This window comes from Nylanderia fulva, unplaced genomic scaffold, assembly GCF_048542155.1.
Source record: "Nylanderia fulva isolate GAGA-0341 unplaced genomic scaffold, ASM4854215v1 Scaffold64, whole genome shotgun sequence".
Taxonomy (NCBI): domain Eukaryota; kingdom Metazoa; phylum Arthropoda; class Insecta; order Hymenoptera; family Formicidae; genus Nylanderia; species Nylanderia fulva.
Window position 1 is genome coordinate 28,648 of NW_028190742.1, and position 8,983 is coordinate 37,630.

The 8,983-nt window shown below is 29.5% G+C and overlaps 1 long non-coding RNA gene across 1 annotated transcript; it reads left to right on the forward strand.

Annotated features, from left to right (window-relative positions):
- The first annotated feature begins 5,768 nt into the window (after window positions 1-5,768).
- On the forward strand, window positions 5,769-7,515 carry LOC146720666 (uncharacterized). The gene is made up of 2 exons (XR_014925974.1): window positions 5,769-6,895; window positions 6,986-7,515. It is a non-coding gene; the product is annotated as an uncharacterized LOC146720666 (long non-coding RNA).
- Window positions 7,516-8,983: the final 1,468 nt, after the last annotated feature.

Here is an 8,983-nt window from a genome sequence, read left to right on the forward strand (position 1 = left end):
AAAGGTACATTCAAAATTAACGGATCCCCTTAAAAAATTCGAGTCTGTTTAACAAGGGGAATTTTAAATACCAAAGGCTCGAAAAATACGAAAGCTTTGAAAACGTTGCAAAAAAAATTTAAAGCGCGAAAATGATTGAAAAACAGCGGGGGCAGAGAAAAATCCGAGACGAGAATGGATTGAAATTTCCGAAGAAGAGGGCGAGGGGGGAAAAAAATCGGAAAATTTTTTGGAAAAAATTGACGCCCCCATTGATTTATCGCAAATGATGTCGCAATTGAACGAAACAGAAAAGAGTTTTGATGGAGATGTAAATTTTTAAAAAAAAGAATCAGATTCTGCGACTGTGAAGTGGCGAGGGTGGTCGGGAAAAATTTTTTTAATAAAAAAGTTTTTTTAAAAATTGGATCAGAAAATTTGGGGAAAAAAAAAGGGCTGCCATATCTGCTCCCAGGGTTCGAGCATTTAATATCGGGGTGAAATCCATAGAATGTTTAAAACCGGGGTTTGTCATGAATCTACACCAAAATAACGAAATTTTAGCATGGCTAAAAAAAATTTAGAGACAAATTAAAAAAAGTCGAATTATTTATAATCGGGAAAACGAACAATCAATGAGGGGTTTGGAAAAACGACGTATTCATGTGGTCAAGCCTAGTGGGGTTTGCCGAGTAAAAAAAGGAAGGGGTACTTTTTATAAATTTCAACCAGCATCATTTTTTAAAAAAACTCGAGAGCCATGTGAATATAATCGATGAGACTATATTCAAATCTGAACCCCACAAATCAACCCCCCCGAAAAAAGGTTGTGAAAAGTACGATCGTCGGGGGATATCCAATTTTTGATGTATCCCAAAAAATGATGTGAGGGAAACCCAAAAAAAATTTTTCGTGGAAAAAAGGCCTTTTTCAAAACGAGTTTTTTTCGTGTACGAAGTAATATTACAATGTGCGTTTCATTGGTACGATTGGCAAAAAATACGAAAAAAAAAAGATGAAGCTGTTGTGTTTTGCGCGTATGGGAACCCCTAAATTTTTAAAAAATTAAAACGTTAGAAGACTGCGGAAAACGTTCGAAGAAAAAACACAACAAGAGTTTGGAATTTTTTTTCGGCTCTAAATCGACGTTTTCGACATCAATGAGTAAAAAAACTCGAATTAAAGCCGTAACATTTTTGTCAATATAAATGAATTTTCAATGTAATAACGGAAAACGTAGTTTTTTAATTTACCTATACTTTTGACATTAAAAAGGAAAAGAGGGGGTTTTTACTCTAAAATTTTTATTTAAAGTAGAAAATTTTTAAAGGGGGAAAAGATAACGGCAAGAACGAATGTAAGGCCCCGTTTTAAAAAAAAAAACGTAAACGAATAAAATTATCCGCGTGTAAACAGCTCAAAATTTTTATACTTTGTAAACGGTGTGCTTCTAAAAAAAAAATTTTCAACAATCGGATTACCCCGGGGCCGCGAGTAATATCACGTTAATAAAAAAATTTTAAAAAAAATAACGCTATTTCACAAAAGGTGAAAAAATGAAACGGGGTCACAAAGGTATTTTGAAGCCACAAAAAACGGAATGGTTTCCAAGAATGGAAGTGTTCAAGAAAAAAGGCCCCCAAAGGAGCACAAGGGGAAATACATATTGTTCTTAGACAGTTAAAAAAAGGGCCCCCGTTTAAAAAGGCTGCCGTAAACGCTAATTAAAAAACAAGCCCCAGCGCTGTATAAAAGTCCCTTTTAAGAGCCAAAATAAAAATCGGTGCTCTGGCGTTTATAAAAGTGTGTAAGGCGCATTAAAACGAGTGAATAAGTTTCAAATTTGACTGGGCTTTTGATTTTCAAAAAGTTCATAAAAAAAAATTTTATCAGACAGAAAATTATTTTTTTTAAAATGGAGGAGGAGACGAAGAAAAAAATATGGTTGCGTTCTCACGAGAAGGGCGTGGAGGGGCCCATTCTTTATTTCAATTTCATACAAGAATTAAATTCATTTTTTTGCATTGAAATAAATGTGAAAGGGGATCGAAAATTTTAAATTTTATACAAACTTTAATTATGTTAAATAAAATATATTGTATACTATAAAAATTAATATTTATTATGCCCCTTAAAATATATTTAAATATTTGAAGTATTGCTAAAATTTTTACTTATAAAAAGGGGTTTGTAAGAATCGAAAAATACAATATTGTGATACTGAATCTAAAAAGCTCCATAATCGTACTTTAAAAAGTAAGTGAATCCAAAAAAAAATCTAAAAATAAAAGGTGGGGCCAGTTAAAAAGAAGGTACTCAAAATTTAAAACGATCTAAAAAAAAATTATCACGAAAAGTAATGATATGTTTCAAGGCCCAGTTAAAGTGAACATGTAAAGGTATTTATCAAATTTAGTAAAATATTTACCAAAAAAAAGAACCCCGATTTTTTATAAGGTGCGTTATTTTGAAAAAAACTAAAGAAAAAATGTTTTACAATTGATTCAAAAAAATAAGTGGATTGTTTTTGTGCACAAAAAAATAGCTTTATAGAGATTTGTTTGAAATTTATAAGCCGTAAAAAAAAATAATTGCTCGAAATTCCAGAGTACCAATTTGTTAATGACCGAAAAAAACATGGCGGCCTGCCTTTCAAAAAATTTCGAGGGAAAAGAATAAAAATTTTGAAAAAAAAGTTGTAAAAAAATTTAAAAAATTAAAAACCTCCAATTTTTTCTTTAGAAAAATAGGGAATTTTTTTGTAAAAAACTTCGATTGGTTTTATCTTTTTTTCGGGGGGGGAAAGTAAGTTTTTTTGATAAAAAAAATTTTTCCCTTTTTTGCTCAAAAACGGATATTAAGTAAAATTTATAAATGTACAGTTCCAGGTCAAAAAACAATAAAGCTTACGCTTTTAAAAAATTTTTTCTATTATTTTTCGAATTACAATAAAAAAAAAAATTATTACCCAGATCAAGTGGAAAAAAACTTAAAAATTTTCAAAAAAAAAAAATTTATTTGCCTGGAGGACGGCCAAAGGCAATTTCAGACTTAAAAATTTTTTCAGAAACCAAAAAAAGGTATTTTTTAAATTTTTTTTTTCACTTTTTTTTGGGGGGGGTTTTTTGAACCCCTTTTTAAAAATACGTGAATCCTACAAAAAATTTTTTTAAAGAAAAATTTTCGTTTCAAGGGAAACGAAGAGCCGAATTTTTTCAAAAGGCCGGAAACATCATAGTTTTTTGGGCACCGCCATGTTTTTTTCGAGAAACAAATGGACTCTGGAAAACGAGCAAATTTTTTTTAGGGTAGTATAATTTTAAATAAATCTCTATAAACATTTAATTTTCCTAAAAAACATATAATATTTTTAGAAAAAGAATCAGACAAGAAAAACAAGGGGAAAGGGGCCGAAAAAAAATCCAGTTTTTTTAGGAAAAATTTTTTAAAAAAAGAAAAACAAAAGGGGGACGGGGCGGCCCGGGGAAAAAAAGCCGGAAATTTTTATAGACGAAATTTTGAGACTTCTTGAAACAGGCCGGAAACTTTTAAAATTTTTTGTTTTTTAGGAAAAAACCGAGGTTTTAAAAACACGGGGAAATTTGAAAAAATAACAAATGATTTACAATAATTAATTCTTAAATTTAAAAAAAATAAATTTTAATAAAAAATAAAAATTACAAAATAAAAAATATGGGGTTAAAAAGAAATTTGGGTTTTAAAAACATAAGAAAAAAAAGAAAAACATTTTCCTACACATTTGTGATTAAATTTCTCTTCGAAAAAAAAAGGTTTTTATTGCAAGGATGGGAACCAAAAATTTTTTTTCTACATTTATTAATAAAAATGGAGAAAAGAAAAATTTTTAATTAGACAAAAACATAAAAAAATTTGTTAAAAACATTTTTTTAAAAACCAAACCTGTTTTGTTTTTAATCCTTTTAAACCGTAAATTTTTAAAAAAAAACAATAATTTAAATTCAGAGAAAACAAAAAGGATAAAAAAAGGTTAACAAAAAAATTTTTTATTGTATAAAATTTTTATAGAAAATTCACTGCCAAGAAAAAATTTTTTTACAACATAAAAAAAGAAAATATAAATTTTTCTAGCTATTCTGGTAAAACGTGCCCCCTAAAAAAGCCAAAAATTTTTTATTTTTTCAAAAAAAAGGAACAAAAATTTAAAAAACGCGGCCTTAAAGCGTAAAAACTGGGGAACAAATTACGTAAAATTATACTTGTTTTTATTTTCGCCCTATCAAACCTTGAAAACCCTTTAAAAAATAAAGAAACAAACCCTGAAAAGTTTTAAAGACAAATTTGCATGAACCAGGATTTACGCAAAACTAACATTGGAAAAAAAAAATTTTTTAAACAAAAAAAACGAAAAAAAGAAAGAAAAGGGGAAAAAAAAAAAAAATTTTTTAAAAAAAAGAAATTTATTTCCCCGAGGTTGTCAAAAGAGAAATATTACAATTTTTACATAAGTTATCCATTTCTATCCCGGTTTATGTATGGCAATCAATAATTATATATCAAAGAAAATCCTTTAACAAATGTAAAGAAAGATTATATAGGACCCACTTAAAGAAATTCATGTGGTTAAAAAACAAAAAAATTAGTGATCATATGAAAAAAATTCAACCTATTCATTATTTTTGCAGGTTAAATAAGGAAACATCACAACCAATCAAATATACTAAAAACTTAACCACTAAGAGTTCTAACGAAACAATCATAGACATCCATATTGATCCCAAGTCCTCTATTATTAATGATATTGACCCATTAAACAAGACTAATAATAAATGGTTCATTAATTTAACTAACACAGAAATCCCACCAAAAGTATCTAATCTTCTACAAATGGGTAGTAATTTCAACCTTCCTATCTCCAATAAAAAAACTGCCATACATGAATTTATCAAAGATTTGGAAGCTAATGGGAAAAGAAATAATATACAGAACCTCAGAACTATTAGGAATATTGCAATCCCCCAATTTAATTATTATCTACATAATTTTCAGAAAAAGAATTTAATAAATGAAAAAATTACTGATATGTACAATACCACATTAAAATTTTGCAGAGAAAACAATAATATAATATTTACGCGATCTGATAAGGGCAATGTGACAGTTGCAATGGAGAAGGATTTTTATAATAATAAAGTAACTGAACTTCTTACAGATGAACACTTACTGCGTGGTCAATAAGAATCCAATCTTAAAAATTGAAAGAGAACTCAATTACATTATCAAAAATTTGCTAACAAAAGGATACATTTCAAAAAAAGAATATTATTTTATGCACTCTAGTGATTCCATACTACCGAAAGCTTACGGTCTCCCTAAAATTTACAAACAGAACATTCCCTTTAGAATTATTGTATCATCTATTAATACGGCTCTTTATAATATAGCTACATATATTCACAATGTATTGTCACAAAGCCTTCCCCCACCAAAAAGCTATATAAATAATAGTTTTGAATTGTGCAGGATTCTTACTGGCAAAAAGTTAAGGAATTCAGAAATAATGATATCATTAGATGTTATCTCTCTCTTCACCAATGTATCTATCAACCTTGCGATAAACAGTGTTAATAATAGATGGGAGTATATTAAGTCACAGACAAAAATTCCAAAAGAACAATTTATTAAATGTATAGAATTTGTTTTGTCATCTACATATTTTACATTCAACAATATATAATTTATAAACAAATTTTCGATACCCCCATGGGATCACCATTATCGCCCATAATAGCTGATTTAATAATGGAAGATTTGGAAAATTCTGTTCTTGACTTGATTAATATCGACATCCCATTTTATTATAGATACGTTGATGATATCATTATGACAGTTCCTGAGAAGAAGGTTGATTTGATTGTGGATTCTTTTAACAAATACCATGACAGACTCAAATTCACATTGGAATATGAGGATAACCGTTGTTTAAATTTCTTAGATGTATCATTAAAATTAATTAACAATACCATTTTTGTTGATTGGTTTCAGAAAAAAACATTTTCTGGAAGAACTCTTTCCTATTACTCTAACCATCCTTTCTGCCAAAAAAAGGCATTGTTTATAACTTAGTAGATAGAGCTCTTCTTCTTTCACATCCAGAATTTCATAAGAAGAATATAAATTCAATCATAACTATTTTACGTAACAACGGTTACCCTTTAGAATTTATTTTCTCCACTATTAATCAAAGAATTAAGTATCTTATTACTTCCAAACTAAATATCTTGACTAATGACAATAATATTACTAAGATTCCTGAAATAGCTGGAGATAATGAAAAAAAGAATTTCTTTGTTATTCCTTATGTGAATAGCATTTCTGACAAAATCGCATCATCTATCAAAAAAACAGAAATGACCATAGGTTATCGTTGTCTTAATAAACTCAATCGTTTTATCAAGGTTCATAAAGATAAAAATCAATTTTTAACTAATTCCAATGTTATTTATAAGATCTCATGTCACGATTGCGATGCGACATATGTTGGCCAAACCAAAAGACAACTTAAAATGAGAGTTAAAGAACATGTAAATAATATAAAGTTAGATTCGTCAAAGCACTCGGTCATCTCGGAACATATTCTTAATTACCAACACTCATTTAATTGGGAAGACATAAAAATTTTAGATTCCGAATCTAATTTTCAAAAGAGAAATGTTTCTGAAATGATTCATATAAAGGAACAAAAAAACGGTCTAAACTTAAAAAAAGATACCGATATGCTTGACGAGTCATATTTTGACATTCTAGAAGAATTGTCTTATATATAAATAAATAGTAATAATAATAGGAGTCACGGTTTGAATTCGACACATCATATTGTGACTCTGTATAATGAACACATTGACTTGGCGGAATCTTGACTACTCATCAATTTTAAGTAAGCAATTCTAATCATAATCAAGATCTTTCACATAAAAAATAACTTATTAATATAAATTAATATACAAAAAAATAAAAATATACTTAGACAAACACGGTGAAATACACTACAATGATGAACTTACTCGAAAATATGCTTGATAATGGGGACTAACTTTTTGATGCTGGATAACATCTAAATGTTTCAATTCTCATATCAAGCGGTTCTGACGATATTTTCAACTAACAATGTTCAAAAGGATTGATGACGTGGAATGGACTGTCAACTTGTTCTACTAACAACAGTGAGCTCGTTTACATGTTTTTTGACATAATTAATAAGTTTACCATCTCAGTTAAAAAATGGTTAGCCGATTAGTAACAATATCTATTTTGTTACAATAAAAATAAAATCTCGACGGCAATCGGAGCCTGTGCGGATGACATGCACAAAATTAATAAATTAAAATGAGATCTCAAGTCAAACTCATTTATTAAATTCTAAACGTTTCGACCCACTTCGGGTCTTCTTCAGTAGAATCCGCAAATAAATTAAATATCATTCTCCTCCCTATTCGAACCGTCCGGCCGTCGGAGTGTCTCCCTAACGGTGACCATCGTCAGGAAGGAAGCAGAGCAGTGACTCCCTTACCAACACCCGACAGCAAAAACAGAGAGAAGACGATGCTACACGTGACACATCACTCTAACGACTGTGATGCTCGTTATAGTTGGCCCTGTCTTTCTAAATCACAGTCGTTAGAGTGATGTGTCACGTGTAGCATCGTCTTCTCTCTGTTTTTGCTGTCGGGTGTTGGTAAGGGAGTCACTGCTCTGCTTCCTTCCTGACGATGGTCACCGTTAGGGAGACACTCCGACGGCCGGACGGTTCGAATAGGGAGGAGAATGATATTTAATTTATTTGCGGATTCTACTGAAGAAGACCCGAAGTGGGTCGAAACGTTTAGAATTTAATAAATGAGTTTGACTTGAGATCTCATTTTAATTTATTAATTTTGTGCATGTCATCCGCACAGGCTCCGATTGCCGTCGAGATTTTATTTTTATTGTAACACAATAATTTGAGCCGAGATTAACAGTTTGTTTTATATTAATATCTATTTTAATTAATGATATAAGCGTAACCCAATTTAAATTTATTGACTCATCAAACCAAAGGTTCATTAAAAAATAGACTCCAATGCGTAATATGTCATAATTTTACTTAAAAGAATTTTTTTAATGTTTTTTATATTTACTGAAGAAGGCTGAGGTAACAGCCGAAACGTTTATTTTTTTTATTATCATTGTATTTACTAAGAAATAAATTAATTATGTGTTAACATTACATCTCTCACTAATTTAATATGCTCGTTATAGTTGGCCCTGTCTTTCTAAATCTTAATTTTATAATATTACACGAGCCTTGTCTTTAAATATCTAATTGTATTCTTTATTAAATTTAAATAAGGTAATCAATAAAAATACCTTCTAAAAACCTTTTTAATGATGTAGATCTGTTTAGAGAATTATTTTTTTTATTTATTTGTCTCACACTATTGTAATCAGATTTTGTAAGTATATCTTGAGATTCTGGAGATTGCTCAAAAGTGGAAGCCTTTTCAGATAAATCAAAATTGTTAGAAGAATTTGAAGATCTCAAAGTTGATGAACATTTCATTGTCAGACAAGTTTTCTTTATTAGTAGATTCTGAAAAATAAAAGTACAAGAGCATATAAGGATAGTCTACTACTATTAAATGCTGCAATAAAATTCCAGTAATTAGAAATACAAACCAGATTGTGTAGACTTTTCCTGCGATAATCGACAAACAAGAGTTGTATTTTTCTTTGATGATATAGATGAAAGATTTGAATTAGCAAAATATTTATTCGTAGACTTAGCTGAATTCTTGGCTTTGCTACTCTCGAATAATTCCTTGAGCTTTGAAGACAGAGTTGAACTAAGTTTTGGAATATTGTGTCTTTCCTTAAGTTTCTTCTTTTTTGATTCTTTAACTGATTCAGAATCTGATGAAAATGTTAGATGTTCAGGCACTTTTATACCACATTAAACCTCTACCATTACGTTGTAATTCAACTTTGC